At 29.3% G+C, this 22,757-nt stretch overlaps 1 protein-coding gene across 3 annotated transcripts in view; it reads right to left on the bottom strand.

Annotated features, from left to right (window-relative positions):
* Positions 1-22,757, bottom strand: part of LOC113377989 (leucine-rich repeat-containing protein 24-like) — a 573,615-nt gene that overhangs the window by 219,070 nt on the left and 331,788 nt on the right. For all 3 annotated transcript variants that reach the window (XM_026618474.1, XM_026618473.1, XM_026618475.1), the window contains one exon: positions 21,279-21,326. The gene's annotated coding sequence lies outside the window, so the exon portion shown is untranslated. The remainder of the gene's footprint in view (positions 1-21,278; positions 21,327-22,757) is intronic.

Genomic DNA, 22,757 nt, shown 5'->3' on the forward strand with positions numbered 1-22,757 from the left:
CAAATTAATTTCATTACTGATTTTTCCAAGCTGAATCAAGTCCATTTCTTTTTACTAACTTTTCGGAGGTGATGTTTGTTTTAGCTAGAAAATATGATCTGCCAATTTTATGATTTCTGGACGTTTTTCCTAGACTAGTTTCGTCTAGGAAACTGATTAAAAATCACCCAAAGCGAATGTGTTAAAGACATGTATTTTTAATTTGCCTCTCCCCCCCCCCTAAATTTAAAAATTGTAGAACGTGCGCACCACGTTGAGAATTACAGCTTCAAAAGCAATGCTACCTACATTTCATGTTAATGTAAGGCACTGACTGAAAGCAATAATCGAAACTTGTTCGAAAAATCATACTTCATCTTTCTTTCTTTGAACCCTATCTCAAAATCAGTATAGTTAAGCACTACCGTGCCCAATCTTACCTACTTATAAAATACCTAATTGAATAAAATATTTAAAAAATAAAATCCGTTTCGCAAACATTTTCTCATACCCAAGAGTACGGAAATTAATCCATGGGTTGCACGACCAAGCATCATATAATTACAATAACTAAAATGAATCTGTTAGGTGTATGAACAAGTATCAATTTGCATCAAGCAAAATCCTCTCAGTTAAAATTAATCATGTGCGCATTTATTAAAGATTTCAAGTGCAATTTCAGCAACAAGGCGCATGTGTAATTGAAGCAAGTGTTAATTACCCATAGGTATGTATTACAACAGTTGGAATGTTGTTTCAGCGGCGGCGAATGCACCGTAGTCGCAGCATTCGCACCGTCGCGTCGTCTGGGCCGAAAAACAACTGCAGAGTTAAACTTACTTGATTATCTCCTCTCGGTAAAACACGGTGTAATTATCTTAGAATTTACTTCTGTTCTTCATGGCTCCGCTATCGTGTTATCACTTTGATCTTCAATGCAATTTACAACATCTTGGATGCCTTGTGTGAAATTCGAGTTACGTGCTTATTTTGGCGGGTATAGTGGAAATAAATTCAATATTGACTCGGTTTCATAATAACATTGGTCGGGAATACGTGATTAATTAGTATATATAACTATACTTTGTTATGGGATATATATTCCGAATAAACAACATGTTATTACTCTCATCCTTTCTACTGGACTCCAATTATTCCAATTCCAATATGCGCTTTCCAATAAATTTTGATTATAAAATCTATGACATCCACAGCAAAATATTTGACAAAATATATGACTCAGACATTTTGGGTATCACCCGTGCATAAGTAGTTATAGCTATGGTATTGGAATCAGAGGTCCATGTTGATCTTACGCAACATCGGTTTTCAAATAGAAATATAGATAGCAATATGTTTCGAAATGAGAATAATCCTTGTCCAGTATTGCATCACTATTACAAACTTGAGATAAAAACCAAAAAGCTTTACTGGTTATTAGGGACTAAATACAAACTAAGCTCATACAGCTTTTATGTAAAACATTATTCAAACCAATTTGGTGCTATGGACTACAATTATGGGGTAGTGCTCATAAGACTAATATAGAAATGATTTTCTGAACAAATTTTTGAAAATTGCCTTGAGAGCACCAAAATGTATCCCGAACTGGATGATTCATCTTGACACAAACACACCTGTCATAAAAAATGTGATAACAAAAACAGCGTATAAATATAGAAACAAGCTCATCAGTCATCCAAATTCACTAGCAAACTCGTTAATAACAGAAAACTATCGACATAGATTGAAGTGAAAATCGCCACTTAGTCATCAATTTTCCTGATAAAGATTGAAATAACTTAGTTATTATTTATAAGAAAACAGCTAAGCTTATATTATTATCATTGAAATATTGTTAATATTATAACGGATGGAGAAACAACAATGAGTATAAACAACTATAGTATACAATGTCCCTTTACGACTGACAGTTGTAGATTCCCCAAATTCACTAAATGTCCTTAACTGGATAGTTGTAAATAAAATAAAGAATATAAAAAACTATTACAAAAATTATAGAAAATAATAAAAAATTCATCACATAAAAATTAGACAACTGTTTGGGTTGTTAAGCCAAATCATCAAAATTGTTCGTACAACCCTTAAGTTCTGAGCGCTGCTCAAACAACAATAATGAAAAAGCTATTCCTGATTGAGAAGAATTTGACCTATACCGATCATATAGCTAAAATTAGTTCCAATGCACATAAAACTCTAGGTATGATTTTAAGGTGATTTAATGATAATTAAAAATTTAAAACAAACCAATCACTAATTAGGACGTCCCTACTATGCAATTGTAAGTTCCAAACTTAAGTATGGATTGACTATTTTGGTATCCTAACCTTAGCAATAATTCTAATACGATAGAAAAAGTTCAACGAAAATTTGAAAACACTTATCCTACACGTGGTTTTATTCACAATCTGTTATTGATTGCATTCAACATTTTGTATACCAATACAAACACGTCACACTATTTTATTTGTTATCAAAAACTTTGTAACAATGGTATAGATTGCCCTCAAATTTTTAATCGATTATTGTGAAAAAAGTAGTGGATATACAGTTCCTTGTTTTTTTAGTTTAACCTCATTGTGTTATCATAGTTTTGTGATTTTAGAACGTGAAAACTTCTAAATCTTCTTCGCAAACTAAATAACACTTTTCTTCTTGCTTCTGATACTTCAAATTCAACTTAAAAAATAATTAATTCAAATTATATATTTAATTCCAAATCAACAATGTTAATTCTATGCCAGTGCTAAAACTCGATCCGAGGATAGCAAAAAAATAACGCAAAACCAAAATCACAGTCCATATTCTTATAGGAATCAGCTAAGAATGTGGGTACTAGTCTCAAAATTAATATCATAATTACATACAAATATAATATCTTACTTGATGAAATTGTTGGAGGTAGATTCCTGTTAATTATATTTAAACTTATATTCGAATTCATTAAAATTCAGTACATATCAATAATATCAAAGTCGTCCGCACACTCTTCAAGAAACTTCTTCAAAACCCAACTAGAAATTTTAAATGTTCGCAATGACGTTTGCATAAACTCCCGAACCTAGAGTGTATTTTCTTGACATGTCCAAGCGATATATTCTTCAAAATTCGCAGTACCAATGTAATATATTCTTAAAAATGCGTTATGATGCAAAAACGGAAATCAATATTTTATGGTAGTGACACGAGAATAGATTTGCAAAATTGGATGCAAATCGATTTTGCACCAGACGCATCTGCGCACGGCCAGAAAAAAACATAACGTAGCGGGTTAGAGGATCTCGCTAGACTTCTAATATGCATTTAGGTGTAACAAGATATATTTGGATACATATCGAGAAATAGAATGTTAGTAACAGAATACGAAAATATTTTTGAATAAAAAAATATACAGAGTTCCGAGTGAAATATTTCACATGTTTTATTTCACGCGCCTGGTCGCATTGTACAATGGTTTAAAACCTCTAAAAGATGGATAGTTATCTTCTTCTAATAATTCTCTTCAGATAATTACCACCCTTTTTAAAACTTCATTTGCATTGCAAAATAAACGCATCCAGTAATTGTTTAGATAATTTAGCAAATATTGGCTGTATTTTCTAGTTGTAATATATTTCTAACATTAGTATTTTTAACTCATTTATTTTTGCAGCAATGCCCCGAAAAGATATTTTCACTTGATATCATATTTCAGATTTATAATCTCAAATGAAAATCTGATATCATTACTGCTTGATATCAAGCTGCTTGCTAGACGTAAGAATCGAAACCGGAACCAGTGGTTACTAGACCAAGTACTTACCACGGAGTCAGAGTCTACGGCCAAGTTAAATAAATATAAATATGACTGTTTATATCAGTCTATTCCTATAAAGTCATTAATATAAAAGATCTGATTTTTTGTCCTTGTATCAGGAATTTTTGCAAAATAAAAACACGCTCATTCATTAAATTGATCAATTTAAATTTACAATTAATATAGATTTTGATTGTTATAATATGAATGTGAAATAACACAAGATCTAACAATTATCTTAAAATGAAATGTATAATATTCCTAGAAATTTTCTTTAATTATTTTATATATTGATGCATTTACAATATATTATATTCTATTCATCTGCAATATTTCTAAGCTTTTCCATTCTATGATGTAAAAAATATGAACTGAAGACATACATAGAGAAAACCTAACACTGCTCTTCCAATAATGTTAAGTTATAAAAATTACATCAAACATAGAATATATGAATACATAGATCATAGAACACATAAGAAGAATACTGATTGTTGTCCAAATTTTCATTTTCCAAACTTGATGTCAGAATATATGAATAAAATCTTAAGAAGCATATCGTGAGACACAACAAGAAAAAGATTTTAGAAAATCTTTAATTTATCATCCGTTTTAGCATATAATTTAATGTCATCATCAATATTATGAATTTACTCTGACTTTGCTTCGGATGCATCGAATATCTTGTTTTCTCAAAAAAATCGTTAAAATTCATTACAACAACAACCACTAATGAGTCTCCAATTCAGACAGAATTATTGTTAAGTACTAAAAAAAATTATACACATTATATTTGTTATTAAAGTATTTTCTAATGCTCATTCTCCAATTTGTTCATATTCACTTATAACAATATAAAATTGGCCGATTCTGCCGTATAACAGACCAATGCTATGGGAAGGCCATGTTATGTAGAACTTTCCATACAAAATCGTTCTAAATATTGTCAAAAGCCACGTGGTTGCAGTTTATGTGTAAAACGCCTAAATGCACAGGAAATACATGACATTTTGACAGTATTCAGTATAATTCAGTAACATAATGTATGCAAGTTGGAGCGTAGCATGGCCTTGCCATAACATTGGTCTGTTGTGCGGCAGAATCGGTCTATATGTGTTCAAAACTATGGAAAATTAGAGATCCTCTAAAATCTTTTCCTCTAATTTGATAGCGTGTCCTCCTAGATTTTATTGATATATATACTTCTTAAGCAATGCGTCCAAGTTTTACGATAAAAGAGTAAGTCTTTCATTTAAATACATAGTAAATCCCACCAGCGATATCAATAAAACCACATAAATCGAGCGACATAGAAACTTGTCCTCATCCTCAATACGCCCAAGTCGTCTTAAATTCATGTACAAATTCACAAACACTTTACATAATACTGTGTAGTCGAAACCAAATATAGAAGCAAGAACAATATATATAAAGCGGCATCTGTATATACATCATTTCTTCGAGAAATAAACGTTTTTATTCCCATCGAATATTGACACACGATTGTTGTTCTTGGGTTTCCGTGACAGTACAACAACCTACGTGTGATTCTCTAAGTCGTGTCGATATAACAATATTCTATGAGCACGTCGCGTTTCGAGAGCTCTTAAAATCGAAATACGCGCCAGCGATCCTTTTCCTCTCTCAGTTTATAGCAAATAATAAACTTGGAAAAAAACGAACCTGTCATGGTAAGGTAATGCAGAACGAACCGAAAATATTTGCCACGTATTAGATAATTTCGTTATTTAACATTGCTTTTTATTTGAATATGAACAATAATTAGATATGAATAATATGTTAATAATATAGAGAAAAAAATCCGTAAGTTTTTTCTGAACTTAGAGGAAGCGTAATCAGTTCAAACGTGGTCTAGCACAAACTAGTCTCGGGTTCGTCGGTTCGATCCCAGCCACGACCAAGTCAAACATCAGGCAGCTTTGATGTCAAATTTCCACTTGAGGCAAGAGATCTCAAATATAACCTCAAGTAAACGAGTGAATCACCAGTCGTGGGTATAGCTGCATAACCATAAAATGTCAAAAAATACTTCGAGCATAATTAATTAATCATAACTGGTTTGGATAACTACTGGGTTGCCATTTATCAAAAAGCCATATAAAAACGTCAGGGTATTTTTCCGCAGAAGTGATACTGCAGTACCCGCCCACCGGCGGTACTGAACCAGACACAACAAAATATTTCAAGATCATATTTTCTCAATCATCACCAATAAAAAATATTTAAAAATAAAAAAATAGACTACACTAAAAATTACACATTATAATTTTCAGAAACTTTGTTATTGCGATAAAACTTGAAAAAAAGGTCGACACTTTAGATGGTAGTAAAAAATAACAAAAACTGTTAAGTACTTCATTGCTACAACACTTAAATTGTTATTGATTGTGAATTTTATTTGTAAGTATACCTTTTAGCTTTTTTTGAGAACACATGCATAACTCAGATTGTATTGAATACAGATTCCGAATTGGATCGAAAAGTCTCAAAAAAAATAAAGGCAATTACTGTAAAAATTTAATTTGACTATTGCAAGCTTAATTCTTCAGATTGTGTAACTCACCATTTCAATCTAATATGGTTGTTAGTTATATTTCATTTTAATTTAATTTCTTCTATAAAATACATAATTCTTTTTATATAAAATATTTAACTGATAATCAAGTCTGTTCGTCGTATGTGGTTTATATTAAATCATTTTCAAATATTGCAAATCGCTATTAATACATAGTATAAAAATGTGCACTGGTGATGGCATAAATTTAGCACGTAAAATGTAAACATTATAAAAACGAAAAAAAAAATCGTAGCTGTTTAATAAAAAAATTTATAACTCTAAATCTAACAAGAGAGTTAACTAATACCGTTGTATATACTATATACATTGCTCAAATCATATTTTTATTTCTTTTTTTCATAAATTGGATATTTATTTATTTAGTTTTAACTCCTAAAGCTTGGTGCGACTAGTATTTTTACTAATGATAATGTAGTGTAGTAAACTACAACCAGTAAGAAATAAATGAGAAAAAATGAAAAAATTGTTTCAGAAACATAATGTCATTGCAGGAAAAGCTCTCCGTATAATATATAATTATAAATTATATATATATATATATATATATATATATATATATGTGTGTGTGTGTGTGTGTGTGTGTATGTTTGTATGTAGTATGTGCGTAAAATAATTATAAGCAAAAGCTCCGAATGCAATTTGTTCCCATGTGCGCATGTGGTTCTGTATTGCATACAAATTATGCATTGCACTGCCAGTTTTCATCTTACCTGTCGTTTATAAAACAATACATAAGAGGTCATATCTTATTAAGAGTAAGAAGAAACTAATTTATTTTCAAGAAAGCAATTAATTTCCCAAGAGCTTGGCGAACCTTGACCCGCAGAATACATTAAGGTCCGAGAGCAAATGCCCTCAGTCGCGGTGAGTTTCTATTGCTGCAAATGTACATACATTGATATTATTCGGGGGTTGCCAACCTAAAAAAATCTGAGAAGCACAAGGAAATACTTAATATAACTCCTATATAAATTTGTTCATAATGAATAAATATAAATGGCCTGATTGCCAAAACGTTGAATTCTGTCACAAAAGACGTTCATTGTTTCATTTACTTTTAGAGATCCCATAGCTTTTCTTCTTGAAGCTTCATTTTTCAATTCACTATCCACATATTTGCAACTTTCTATGTATTGTTAAACGAATCTAATTTTATACATTTGTTCGTTTTTATATATTTGTAAACTAATATACAATTAGTTGAAAATATATTTTTAATTCTAATTAACTTACTACTTAACTGTGTAAGATTTATAATCAGTTGGTTCAGAAAAAGCACATCAAATGTTATTACTTTTTAAAGCTCGACATGTTAATTTGAAATGCTTGTTGATAAATACTATAAATAGTTGTTAATAATTGTTGAATAAATGCGTACTATAGAATAAATAATGTATATAATTTACATATAATTTTTGTATTTCAAAATACTATCATAAAAAAAATATTTTACAAATACTGTTGATTGAAACTTGATACACAAAGTTTGCAAATTGAATTTTATCTTTATAGACGAATTATCTATGCAATGAAGATTAAATGTAAAATGATCTCTACAATAAATAGCTAACTCGAAATCTGAATTTTCACCAACTGGAAAAGGTCTAAAAATTAAGAAAATAGTAGATAAAAAGTAAATTAAATTGCAACAAGCAATTTCATAAGAGATAAATTAAATTAATAGTTTTTCCAACGCAGATGATGAGTATTTCTGACAAAACACCAGATCAAGGTTATATACAGTGTTTATATAAAAATACAGTATATAAAAATACAGTAAAAAAAGTACTCATAAAATTTATATTTTGCATTGATTGAATAATGTAGCTATTATTTCAAAAATTCCTCTAAAATTAAAAATAAAACATCAGATCTGTTTACTCCCTGGCCGTCCCATTTTACCCCGCCTAAATAAAACATATTCCACAATTATGAATTAGCTGGGAGTTTTACAGAACAGAGTCAGATAATTGTTTGTTTGGTATATGTTATTTGTTATAATATAATTGGATTGGTTTTCACATAATAATAGCTAAAAGTCAAATTGAACCTTTGTGCACCGCCCTGCCTCACTTCAAAAAAGCATTTAAATTTTTAAATAATTAAAAAAGTGTAAAAATGTATAATTTTGCTCTCACTTTTTGGCACTTTTTGAATGATGTCGGTGAATCTCATTAGTAATTTATTTTTACAAGGTTATAAAAATACTTTCCGGCAATACTTTCAGAGCACTTAATATAGATTATCTATGAAAGTAAATAGTAAAATTTATTGTTTCAGTAAAGGGCATGTAAATATTTAAAGTAATAGGAGTCCAAAAAATAATTTCACTCGTGTCTAAGATACAAAACATTATAAAATAAAATATAGCATTCTTTACAAAATGCAAATTCAATTACAATATTATTACACATTTTGTTATATAATGGCTTAGTTGAACAGCAATCAGAACTTAAGAAGCCCATAAGTGTCCCATTTCTATTTTCTTACTAGAATTTTGCTAATATCGAAAATTTTTAATTATTACATTTGCAAAAGGTTTAGTTACCCCCTTCACTACATGCATTCGAAGTACGCGAGGTACAGAATAAGTGATTTATGTGTACATTATAAATCATTCAGGGATAACGTTACCGTTTTTAATAATTCTATATTTAAATACAAGCACATGTACATTGTAAATCATATATAACAGTGTTTTAGTAAATCACGGACGTGGCTGTTACGAACAACTTATTAGTAAAAGATTTAAAGCCATGTATCACCCCATACTACAAGAAATTTATTCGAGCTTACAAGGTGGTTCTTTGGCTTTTTTCTATAACCCTCTTCATAAAAACTGGATGTTAAAAGAGGTGTAAAATTAGATGTCAAATGTTTTCTTATGTAAGCCCATAAGGGCCGGAATGTATATATATATATATATATATATATATATATAATATATATAATATATATATAATATATTTCCGTTTCTCTTCCAAACATTCAATCAAGCTTTCAGTTTTCATTGAGCTTTCAGGACGAAAACAAAATTTCCAACTACAATCACGAATAATTTAGTAACTACAGTTAAACAAACTTTTAAAAGAAGGGTATTTTTTAGAAATTTAAAGAATATAAGAAATTGTGAAAAAATTCAAATTTGAATTTTTAATGAACTCATACCACTTGATCTCTTCACCATTAAACTTGACCTATAAATTCAGAGATCGAAATAGCAGGAGAATAATTTTTGCTCCTGAAATTCTATTAACCCTTAAATCTCTAAAGAAAATTGCATAAGATCAATCCCAAAATTCTTTAGATTTCTAAAATATGTTAATTTCATAGATTTGGAAATAAATATATACAATTCTATAAGTCTGTAAATCAAATAAGAAAGATATAACAAAAAAATTGGGCCTAATGTTGTAAGATATAATCTAAAATCATAATCACCAATAGATGTTAAATATGGGCGTTTTACATATACGTTTATATAATAAATAAATATATTCATATTATAACTGCCATTTTAAGGACCACCCTATATATATATATATATATATATATATATATAATATATTTCCGTTTCTCTTCCAAACATTCAATCAAGCTTTCAGTTTTCATTGAGCTTTCAGGACGAAAACAAAATTTCCAACTACAATCACGAATAATTTAGTAACTACAGTTAAACAAACTTTTAAAAGAAGGGTATTTTTTAGAAATTTAAAGAATATAAGAAATTGTGAAAAAAATTCAAAATTTGAATTTTTAATGAACTCATACCACTTGATCTCTTCACCATTAAACTTGACCTATAAATTCAGAGATCGAAATAGCAGGAGAATAATTTTTGCTCCTGAAATTCTATTAACCCTTAAATCTCTAAAGAAAATTGCATAAGATCAATCCCAAAATTCTTTAGATTTCTAAAATATTGTTAATTTCATAGATTTGGAAATAAATATATACAATTCTATAAGTCTGTAAATCAAATAAGAAAGATATAACAAAAAAATTGGGCCTAATGTTGTAAGATATAATCTAAAATCATAATCACCAATAGATGTTAAATATGGGCGTTTTACATATACGTTTATATAAATAAATAAATATATTCATATTATAACTGATAATGGTATAAGATTACTTATAAAAACGTTTGCATAAAAAATTTTCAGAAAATCTTTTATTGTAATTAAATTCATAGCTTTTCAAGATGTTGCAAAGTTAATAAATCTGCATAAAAATAACAAAAATATATTTATTACAAAAATTATTGATTTTTTTCCATACCCTGTATAAAAGTTTACACGTGAGTGGGGTAAAACGTTTACCCTAGCAAAGGCGTAAACAATAAAAAATAGTAAATAAAAAAGTAAATAAAGTTAAAAAAGCAGTCTTAAAAAAGATAAATTAAATTAATAATTATTCCAACTCTGCTGATGAATATTTCTGACGAAATACCAGATCTAGGTTATATACAGTGTTATCTTTGCACAAAATGTGCCCATAAAATTTATATGTTGCATTGGTTGAATATTGTGGCTGTTATTTCGTAAAATTCTTTCAAAATTAAAAATAAGATATTAGATCTGTTTTCCCGCTGGCTGTAACATTTTACCCCGCCTATGAGGTAAATAACAAATTTTTTTTATATTGCAAAAAAAACATATTTCTACAATGATGAGTTAGCAGGTAGTTTTACTGAACATAGTCAGATAGTTGATTGTATGATATGTGGTATTTAGTGATGTAATTAGTTAGATTTACATAGTATAAATGCCAAAAGTCAAAATAGACCTATGTGCGCGTCCTGCCCAACATTTTTATGTAAATGTACTAAATTATGGAATTTAAGAAAAGTAATGTGAAAAAATTATATACGAAATAAATCAAATGAAGCAAATAAAAAATCGGTAATGCAGCCTAGCAAATGAAAATATTAAGCATTGATTATAAAAAAGTTGATGAGGATAAATATAAAAATTATTTCATATAACAAACTTTCAAATAGAACTAAAAACTTTTAAAAAGTGTAGAGCGGGGCTGAAAGGTCTGCGGGCAAAATAGTCCACCACCGATAGATAAAACTAAAAAACAGCAAAGTTAAGAACTATTAACCACAATATTTGAAAGTAGAGGAAAAAAATGTGTAAGAAAGTCATCACCTTGATTTTTTTAATTATTTCGAGTGGATTTATTACACATAATTGAAAACGAACGAACACGTTTTTTTTTTATTTATGATTTATTGGCTTTATAACTAGTTAACGAACACGTTAACTCGGAGTATTTTCTAACAGCGAATTTTCAAAAATTAATAATTTTTATAATTGAATCAGTTTCTGTAGGACATTAATGGTTTAGTATGTTCAATAAGACCAATTACTCTATCGTTATACCAAGTAAATCGTGTAATTTTAATTTTAACAAACGTCAAAAAAACTATTCATTTTCTCAAACTTTGATGAATTTTTAAAATTAAACTACTTGTCGTAAGGCCGTAATATTTCAGTAAGTTCTATAAGACCATGATATATATCGCCAAAAAAAGTTCCATAAAAATCGGCTTAAATTTTTTTTCAACAGTTAATTACAAAAAAACGGCTTGGTAGATTTTCACCTAAAACTCATCAGTATCATTCCCAACTGAGATCTTTCGAACAGTTTTTGATTTTTTCAAATTTATTCGATAGTATAAGCTTAAATGTGGAAGAAAAGTGTAACACTTTTTTTTCAATTTACAAAAAAAGGCTCGTCCCATCGTCGCACAAAACTAAGAAACGTTAGTCCTTATCGAAATACAATAAATGGCTTTTAAATTTTTGAAATCGGTCCAGCCGATTTTGAGAAAACGTCGATTTACGGTAAAAATTCTGTTCACACACACACACATACTTTTTCGAAATTTGGTCTCATTCGATTCGGAATGGCTTGAAACGTCCAGAAAACATAAAATTAGCAAATCGGATTTTTTAATGACAACATAAACTTCTCCTGCGGGAAGTTAAAAAAAATCGTCTCCGGACAAAGCATCTACATATTTAATTTGTTTTGTCCATCAGGAAAACCTTAATGAATGAATTACTGGACAAGGCATTAGTAAGTTGGTGATATGTAGTAAAATGCATATCATATTGTATATGAAAGTGCAAAGTCAGAGCAGAGGAGCTAGTAAAATAATAAATAGTTTAGTAAAACTTTTAGTAATGCAGTAGGCACTAAAACAGGTTGTGTATTAAAAACTTTTTTATAAGTGCTCTATACTTCATGTGCGTGCGTTAGTACCAGAAACTTTTTCCCAGGTCTCTGGGCATGATATATTTCTTTATATATTCAAAATCCAAGATCAAAACCCTGCGGTTCCTATTTTTTTTTTCATTTTCATTCCTTTTCATGTCGTGTGTCGGTACGTGAGCGGGACAATATGAACAAACATGCTAAATATTTTATGAGCTCTTGTAATGAATAAGTTTCGCACGAGTGGAAAAACCTCGAACGTTTCGGCCAGGTGAAGCTCGTTGTTCTACCTTTGGCTTTTGGATTTTATAATCTTGCAATTTCGCGACACGGTCACGAGGATTATTTGTTCCGATGCATTTACGTGCGCTCTGATTAGAGAAAACCTAGTACGTGATGAGAACTAGCTTGTGCAAAAAATTTTAGAGCGGTTGTTGAAGTAATTAAAAAAGTCACGTCGTTTAGTTGAGTTTTTAGTTGTTGCACAGGTTGTACCATATGAAATGTTCCTCATAATGCAGTCTCGAATACATACCTTCCTACGACTATTTTTCTTATTATTACGAGAATACCTTTCAGAAAGTATTTTTAATCTATGTAAATTATGCTTGCAATTTTGCTCTTCTAGAAATACATGTATATGCAAAGGTAAAATTTTCAAAAAGTTATTTTTCGTTGTTTATTTGTATTACAGGTTTCAGGTTTCAAGAGATGTGGGGTAAGTCGGGGCCAAAAGGTCCAATTTGACTTTGAGCTATTATATTGGTGAAACAAAATCAAATCACAACAGATACCACATATCAAACAACAACTAACTGACTATGTTCAATAAAAATTCCAGCTGGTCCATCATTGTAGAAATGTGTTTTTTGCTGTTTTTCAAAAATTTGTACCCTTTTCCTTTTTATCTCTTAGGCGGAGTAAAATGCCAGGACTTTGCCAGGATAAAGGTTCAGTTGGTCCTTTTTACTCCACCCACGTGTAAAGCTTTTATAGAGGTTATATAAAAAACTGTTGAATCTAACTTAAAACTAAGAACATATCTTATAAAACAATTAACTAACGTTTACTTGAAAATTATGGTAAGGTTTCTTAAACTAAACAACAGTGCTCACAACCAAAAAAACTAACAACGAAAAAAAAAACTTTTGTTATGGATTTTCAAACATTGCGTTTTTTCTCCCGAAAACGACGTCGTAAAAATCAAAGTGACGGCTAGTTTTACATCTTTTTCCCACTACTTTCAAATATTGTTTTTAAAAATTCCTAACTTTACTTGTTTTTGAGATATCAGTGTTGGACCTTATTAACCGCGGACCTTTAAGTCTCGCTCCACCTTTTACTAAATCCTTTGTAAAATATTGCTTGCAGTTTGGTTTCATAGAAATATTTGTAAGTGTAATAGTAAAATTTGTTAAATCATCGTTTATTAGCTCATTATAGTTTATATAATTTATCTTAATATTTCAAAGAATGATTAAAATCGGTTTTTAAACTAATAATAATAATAACAAAAATAAACCATTCTAATTATTTAATAATTAAAACAAAAATATTAAAAAATTTAATAAAACCTAATATGGACCATTTTATATTGTTTATGTTGCCACATAATGACTGTGCCTCATCTCTTGAATCTCATCTGTTGAAATTTATTCCTAGTTATTAATAAAGCATCCAGATTAGTCACAGCATCTAGCATAGTCATATATCGAATGTCCAAAATGCTGTTACAACTAGTTGAAGTGGCATTTAACCTTGGCAAGTTGCATGAACTTTCAGACATATGTAATAATTGACTTAATCAACCAAAATCAAAATGTTCCAAAAGTTTAAAAATTTTTCGCTTTCAATTAAATATAAACATTGCGATTTCCAATTGAATTTTCTGAAACACATTTGAATTACCAGATACGTGCTTGTAGGTCCTCAAATTGTAGCTTATTGTTCCAAATTTTAATGAATTGATAATGCTTGACTCTTACGTTTTTTCAAACTTTGATGAATTTTTAATCTTAAACAACATGTCGTAGGGCCGTAATATTTTAGTATGATCTAAAAGACTATGGTATCTACCGGCAAAAAAAAATCATAAAAACCGTCGAAAAAAAAATTTTAACACTTTATTACAAGAAAACGGCCCGGCTGATCTTTACCAAAAACTAATCAGCACGATTCCCAACCATAACTTTCGAACAGTTTTTGAATTTTCAAAATCGATTCAGAATTGCGGGCTAACACGTAAACGAAAAATTTGTCACTTTTCTGCTATTAACAAAAAACGGCTTGGCTGATCGTCGCGCAACAGTGACAAACGCTAGTCCTTATCGAGTTACATTGAACAATTTTTAAAAATTTTAAATCGGCACAGCCATTTTTGAGAAAACATCAACAAAAGGTCAAAAATCCGTTCACACACACAGATACTTTTCGGACATTATCAAATCGGATTTTTTGACAAAATCATAAACTTCTCCTTCGGAAAGCTAAGAAAAAACTTTGTATTGCTCGACCATGAGTTAGATTTTCCCCAAAAATTCGCCTCTGAGTTTCGTAGTTCATTTCTGAATGAAGTATAAAGTGGATCGCGTGCTCCGTACTCGACGTTCATCCATGATTCTCTACACAGGACGTCCTGCTGATGTACCCAGAATCAAAGAACCATATCTTTTGTTCCATTGTAACGTGCACGATCATTTCGGTGTGAGGGACGATCTCTTTTGATATGTAATGGCTAAATTAGATCAACGACCTACAGTCGACGGCGAACGTTATTACAAGCTCGATTCGAAAAATTTATCCACCTTATCGCATTATTGATACGTTTCATATTATAGATTTTGTTACAAGGCAGAAAAGAGCCGCCTGATTACCTGCTGACTTCGAATCTTGTTCGACCTTTCTGGATGTAAGAAATACATTCAAATTGGTAGACGTACTAATAGTGTATGGGCTTTGAGAAATAGGTTTGGCATAACCAATAAATAAGTAAGTAAGTTTTGTAAAGTTATCTTAACTCACTCACATAAACAGTTAAAACAAATAACGCACCATTATGAGTTCTACTACTGTCCCGCAGGCCAACGCAATAAACAGAACTGTGCAGGTCCGTCATTTTTGACAAGTAATATAAAATTGGTCTATCATAAAATTTCGATTTGCGTATTTCGTTTGGCTTTATCGACTAATTTCAAATTTTATCTGAATTATTTCGTTTAAAATTTATCGATCTTTGATATTGTCTAACAATATTTTGAAATTTCCTAAATTATGTCAATAGTTATCTTGATCAATATAAAAAAATCACATCTGATATTAGTAGAACAAATCCTTGGGGCGAGTTGTTACATACAAAAATTATATACAAATTCAAGAGAAGAAGGTTGAGTACAATGTTTAGTTTGTAAGATGTGGGCACATGAAAATAGTGTATACAGGAGATGCTATATCTTTTATTTGTATTATGATATTAATCGCAGTTTACGTTGATTTATAACAAAAATGTGTAGTATATTGCATATACTATACATGTAATATATGATATATATTACAGGAGACATTATATATTTTACTTGTATCAAATACAGTTTGCGCTGATGTATGATTACTTACAAAAGAGTCAATTTTCTTAAAAATGAATTAAGAATAAATTATCAGAGGCATATTTGTCATTACTACTTGCTCTGCAGATTTTACTAACTACTAACTAGTCTAAACATCGTGTAGGTTGTACTACTGCACTTTTCCTAGAAATTAATAATGAACAACGTTTGTGAAATTATCTTTTATAGTTATAGCAACTAGCCATTTTGATTTCGTAGAAATATAATCAGTAGATTTCAAGATATATTAATTTAAAGAAAAATGTTACACATGCTCTTATTCACCTACATATCTTACATCTCACAATCAGTTTATTCTACATCAGTTAATTTTTGATCAACATGTGTGACAAAGGAAATCGATTCTTCAATTTCCGCTCCTGCTATATCTAATCTTTTCTTATTGTTAGTCTAAATATAGTATTTCTTCACACATTTTTCATTACCTTAATGACTTGCTATACTAATTGATCCGTATAACTGATGAAGAATCTCTGTTACGTATCATAAAATATAAATAGAAATACTAAAGTGGAAATATTTTTCCTTTAATCGCATTGACAGCAACATTTTCCCCATCGATATGAATGCGATTTAAATACTGTACTCTGTGGCGAACACGGGTTTTTAAAACGATTCCAGCAAAATCTGCTACGAACATATCGCGTCCACTTTTTTCCCGAGCGCACAGCAAAGAGAACGGATGCGATTCGGAGAGGTAAGGTAAAAGACCCAGTTATTGACCCTGGCCCAGTTTCTGACCTTTTCAACTTTTTTTGGAATTAATTAAAAAACTATACATTTAATGTGAAAATAATTTTTTTTCTTAATTGACAGTAATTTATTCTATGCCTCATTAATGTCAATTAAAGAAATATAAAAAATATTAACTAAATAAAAAAAAAAAATTTTAAACCAAAAGTGACTGTGGAAGCCATTTTTTAGCTTTAGTCTAAACAGTTTATGTAAGGATCTACGACAATTGAGTTCGTGCACTAATAATGATGTAAGTACGAAAATCTAACTAAAAATATACAAATAAGTCAATAATTAATTAAAATTTATTTTAAAATATTTATAAAACATATTAAATTTAGTTTTATTACTGAAATTTGAGGGTCAATAACTAGGCTCAATTTTAAGTGTATGTCACAGTTGTTGACCCTGCAATTCTAACCTTCTAAAAGCTAAGTTATCTGTCACATGTTTTTAGTCACTTGTTCATTAAATGTAAAAATAATAATATTTATTGTTATCTTATATTTTTTTTACTATTTTTCGTAGTAAAGTGATAAATTTACATTTAATAGTCATTGGTATAAATGAAAGATTGTATTTAAATATTGTAAATACATCTTTTAAGTCATAAAATTATTAATAATTTGAAGAAACGAAAAGCTAAGGAAAATGTACCGACAGTTTATACATCTGATTCGTGGTTAAAATATCATGACGACAAAGAAGCAAAGAAACGAAAATTAGAAGAAGAAAAAGAATTGAAAAAAGCTGAAAGGTCCAAAAATAAAGCCATCAAGGAGGCAGAAAAAATAATTAAAAAAGAAAAACTTGAAGAAAAAAAGAAACAAAAAGCTCTTAAAATAAAAAAAAAGTCCAAGTAATTTAAATAATTAATTTTAATTTTTTTGTTTGTGTAATATGTTATAACAAGACTTGAACTATTTATACGCTAAATTTTAACAAACTGTATATTTTTAGAATAAATATTTAATTTATTTATTTTAATAATAATTTTAGTTTATTTAAAATTAGTAAGCACTTCATAACCTAATCATGATTAAATTTGAGGGTCAGAAATTGGGCTACGGTCAAGGTCAGAAACTGCCACACGAAGAATTCTGAGGGTCAGAAACTGGAGCTCTTAATGTCAATTTTTGAAACGTCAATTTAAAATATAAATTTAGTTCAAATAATTTTTTTATGCACATTACTTTATTTTAAAAATCCTAAACTAATAGATAAAATTATAATTTTCTTCATTAAGTTAAGTTTTATATTAATTATTATAGTTTAACCTCCACCGTCACTCTAAAAAGGTCAGAAACTGGGCCCCTTACCTTATATAGAACGATTTTGTGGAAGATAAAAAATATAATAATAAAATAAAATAAAAAATGCCGAGCAAGAGTCGAAAGAGAGACCGCAACCGGGTTAGGAAAGACGGGGTAGATGTTTCGCTTGTTAGTGTCTTTCGCGCGCCCTTATCAACGCTCCAAGGAAATAAATGTTACAAAATGGCGAGGTGATTTTTTACGCGCCTACGCTATGGATCTACAGAAATATTTTTATAATTACCATCTTCAGGATAAAAATTTGCCGCGGTTCGTGTTTTTTTTTATATTAGTGATGTGTTTTTGCACTGAACATGAAAGCACGATACGTTAGCGGGATTTTTGTTTAAATTTTAACTTTTGTGTTAGGGGTGAGTTGTAACATCAACCGGAGCAAGTAGTATAACGGCAATAATGCCTCTGATAATTTATTCTTCACTTCTTTTTGAGAAAATTGGCTTATTTCTAATAATAAGTAATTCTTCCACGCAAACTCTACTTAATTAAATTGAAATTAATTCATAAGTTAATTATGAAGAAACAAACCGGTCCATTTTACCAAAAAATAATTCTCAACTCAGCAATTACCAAATGATATCTTTGTTTGCAAACTTTTTTGTAATTATCTCACTCGATCGTCGCGCAAATCTAATCAGTCAGATTTTCACCAAATTGTCTTACAAATTTTTGAAATCGGTGCAGCCATTTTGAGAAAACATTAACAAAAGTTGAAATTTTGACTCACATACACACAACCTTTGAAAGTGACTTGGAACGTCGAGAAAATATAAAATCAGCAAATCGATTTTTTTTTTGCAAAAATATAAACATCTCATGCGAAAAGTTAGGAACTTGACAGCATTGTTTGCAAATATTATAAGAATTTTATGTTCTTAATATTTTCCTAGATACTTTGTAAAATCGAATTCTATACAATCTTTCTATTTATTCTATTGTACTTGAAGTAGAAGACTGACTACTTCTACTATTGTCAAATTATTTGTCATATGTAAATTAATTATATTATCTTTAAATTTACTAGATATCGACTTAAGATAGTTGTAAATTATATGGTAAAATAAAAAAAAAAATTCTATTGATGCCAAGAGTAATTTATTGTATAATTCATACGTTAGAACTTATGATCGTTAGTCGATAAGAATGAAATAAAATAAATATGATCAGTTTAGACATCACAACTTTTTTCAAAGTAAAATATAATATTAAATTTAGTAAATAATTAAATTGTTCTTGATGAAAAATTATATACTGAAACATTTGGCAATAATTTAAATAATAAATAATAATTTTCAAAAGTCATTGATTTGTTTAGATGATTGCCTTGAATTCCTTTTCACACATATCTCACATTAAAATTAAAAATAACTTTATATATATATATATATATATATATATATATATATATATGTTGAAAATGTTTAAATTTGATGTTGAAATGTATGATTGATTTCTTGGAGGGCGTAACATCAAGTAAAAAAAAAGAGAGTGAAGTAAAGATTTTTTTCAAAACATCTTTATTTTTCCATACGTTTCGACGTAAAATTCTACGTCATCTTCAGTGGTTCTACAATTTAGAAAACAGAAAGTAACGTTACAATTTGAATATACATAAGCAATAGTAAAAAGAAAAGTTTTAACTAAAGAAAATTGCAAAAAAACATTACTTACTTGAATTATTTATATTATCACTAACACATATTATTATAACTTGTAAAAATTAATAATTATAGACAAGCACTAACTGTCAGTAATTTCTTTTTTTTTTTAATAAAAAGAATAAAAGATAAAAAGTGATTAATAAATAAAATATTATACGTAATACACTTGCATCCGAGGCCAGTGCCAAACAGAATAATATGTTTGTAAGTGTCCGAGATGTGAAGTCTCTTTTTTTTTACTTGATGTTACGCCCTCCAAGAAATCAATCATATATATATATATATATATATATATATATATATTTTATATATATATATATATATGTGTGTGTGTGTGTGTGTATACCTATGTATATATGTGTAAAATGAGTATACGAACCCTAATTTACATTTGAAATAAAATGAAGGATAATTACTATAATTATTTTACATATATTTAAATGCTTCACAACCCGACTAGGATATCCGGGTACATTTACAAATTTATATTTGCAATACACAAATTATATAACAAAAACAAATTTAAGAACCGCATTCATAATTAATGATTTACAAATTCGGAAACACGCCCTGATTTAGTTGCTCATCGCTCGATAACATCAACAAAAATTTGTTTTCTCCCATCGAAGCATTGTTATTTTGCACATTTTACTTTCGCACACAGCATCTACCTCTGTGTAATGTTATCTTTTTCCGAAAAAAGTCGAAAAAAGCATCTCGCGAACGAGATATTAGGTTGAACACAACGCGGAAGTGCGCCGAAGAAAATGAGATCGGTGCTCTGCTTTCGCAATATGTAGCATCTTAAGACTATTTTGTAAAGGTGAATGCGGGTTATTATCGCAAAGGAAATTAAACTATGAATTTTTAAAAATCATATGCTCGTTTTCATATAGCATATGTAAAAAAGTTGAATACATGCTGTATATGCGTATCAAGTCACTCCTTCGATAACTCAGGTTGTTAGGCTATAATTTAACCTTTGGAGCTGTGTACTGTATGAAACAATGAATTGTTGATATGTTTTATGCATTTGTTGCAAGTTTTTTTTACACCCATGACTTGTCACTAAGTTCTAATTAAAATGTTGTTATGCGAACTTAAGTTTTAGAAGTGAGAAGTAAGCTACAAAGGTAGCAACTTTCAAGTACAAACTCTCAATGCATTGAAGATTGCTGCTTCATGGCCAATATAATAATATGAAAACACGTCCAAACACATGCAATGGTAAATTAAAATTGTAATTTAATTGTAATTGATTTAAAAAACAGATTGTTAATAGGTAAGAAATATTCAAAATATTACCTTATTGAATTATTCTCTCCTTGCCTCACTTGCTATAACTGGAATAATCTGAAATAGAATAAACAATACATTAATAACATTAACTCAATGACAAGGCGTAAAATAGTTAAAATTAAAAAGTCTCCAGAAACTGCTTCGATTTTGTTCACCTATTTTTGAAATTTTTGTTTTTTAATTATATTTGAAATGAGAAACATTTCAGAAGAGGTAAATTTATTTTTTCATTGTATAAACAATACGGTCGTATAAGAAAGTAAAGCAATAAACAATATGTGAAAAAATAAGTTTTTGAGTATCTGTGAAAAAAAATTCGTGTATTAATTTTTGTGTTAAAAATAGTTATAAGCACAATGTTCAAAATTTACACCATAAATATTTCTTGTGTGAGTTTTTCTTTAAGATCAATAGGCGTCATTAGTTTTATTTGCACCAATATTCAAATTGAACCAATTCCGTTTAAAATTAATGAACCGATTCTGCCGCATAACAGACAAATGTTATGGCAAGGCTAGGCTATGTTATGAAGAAATTTCCATACAACTTCGTTCTAAGTATTGACAAAAGCCATGTGGTTGATGTGGAGTCAGGCGTTTTTCTCAGGTTATCATATAGAAAACCTAATCTAGAAATCGCACAAATGTCAAAAAAACGATCTTAGATAACAGGGTCTTTTTGATTCATTATCAGCTTTATAACATACGAGTGACGTTGCAGTTTATGTGTAAAACGCCTGAATGCACAGCAAATACATGACATTTTGACAGTATTCAGTATCAGTGCAGTAAACGGTGAGGTAAAAAGGGTATAACCTCTGAATTATTTTACTGTGCTCCGATTTGCATGAAATTTTGGAATTAGATTCATCTTACCCTAATGTATGGAAGATGAAGCTTAACATGGCCTTGCCATAACAATGGTCTGTTGTGCGGCAGAATCGGCCCATAGATTTAATATGAAGAGTTGCTGCTTTCTAATAGTTTGGTTGCTTTATAATACATATTAGAAATATTTTTAATTTTTACAAAAACCACCTTCGTTTCATAATATCTCGAAAATTATGAAAAATAAGTTTGAAAGTATAATGATAAAAATTACTCGTCAGAAAAGACCTACATTTTTAATATTATACTTTTATACGTATCTTTTATAATTTTCGATATATTGTAGAGAAAACAAAGCTAAACATTACAGGATAGTTTTGGAAAGCAGACACCAAAAAATATTCGTTTTTGAACCCCAAAATTTTTACGAAAATAACTCCTTGATATTACCATGTTGCAAAATGTGTTTCCATTGAACTCAAAAAACACAATAACCGTTTGTAACTTAAATACATTTGAACTGCCAACGGATTAAAAAAAAGTTTAATGTAGCGGAATTAATCGTTTAAGTAATAAAGGGTGCATTATCCTGAATGTATCGATGATCAGCAGGCGTTTTGTAAACGTCTAGACGTCGTTTGGTAAACATATGTTATAT

The sequence above is a fragment of the Ctenocephalides felis genome, unplaced genomic scaffold (assembly GCF_003426905.1).
Source record: "Ctenocephalides felis isolate EL2017-DRISC unplaced genomic scaffold, ASM342690v1 CF-g0.4_SCAFFOLD_01886, whole genome shotgun sequence".
In the NCBI taxonomy this organism is placed as follows: domain Eukaryota; kingdom Metazoa; phylum Arthropoda; class Insecta; order Siphonaptera; family Pulicidae; genus Ctenocephalides; species Ctenocephalides felis.